The sequence below is a fragment of the Coenobita brevimanus genome, chromosome 33 (genome assembly GCF_032717465.1).
Source record: "Coenobita brevimanus isolate Jiangsu-jjx chromosome 33, ASM3271746v2, whole genome shotgun sequence".
Lineage (NCBI taxonomy): Eukaryota > Metazoa > Arthropoda > Malacostraca > Decapoda > Coenobitidae > Coenobita > Coenobita brevimanus.
The window spans coordinates 27,752,592-27,753,347 of NC_136986.1; positions in this window are offsets into that span (position 1 = coordinate 27,752,592).

Genomic DNA, 756 nt, shown 5'->3' on the forward strand with positions numbered 1-756 from the left:
GGAACACAAAAGGTTACGGAAATACGAGAGAAGCAAGTCAAGACCTTTAAAGGTAACCTTCCAGAGTGTAAACACCGTGGAGGAGATACTAAAAAATGCAAAGAATCTTATGGAAAAAGAGGAGTTCAAAAATGTGTGGATAAAAAGATGCCTAACAAAAGAGGAACTGGAATTACTGAAAGAGAAGAGGGAGGAAGCAAAAACAAAAAATGAGGGAAGATCAGAGGAGGAGAAGAATACATTTTTTTTTACAAAGTAATATGATTACAGGTACAAAAGTGGTACATAAACAGGAAGGAATAAAAAGGAGGAAGGTAGTAGAACCAAGTCAAGACAAGTATATAAACAAGATGATTAAGTTAATGTACTCAAATGTGGATGGAATGGTATCTAAATTATTAGAGATGAATGATTATGTCAGAGAAAATGAACCACATATAATACGCCTAACTGAAACAAAATTAACACCAAGGATATCAAATGACATCCTAAACTTAGGGGAATATAATATATGGAGTAGAGATACGAACTTAAAAAAAGAAGGAGGAATTAAAATATTAACTAAGAAAAATCTAAAAGTCAAAGAAATAGAACTAGATATACCCTCACAAGTAGAACTGATTGCAGTAGAGATCAATACATCTGAAGGGAAAGTAATTGTAGCCAATTTGTACATGCTACCCAAGTCAAACACATGGGAAAGAGACGAGTATGAGGACATGGCAGAGAATACAATTCAGAGTTTAAGATCATTAC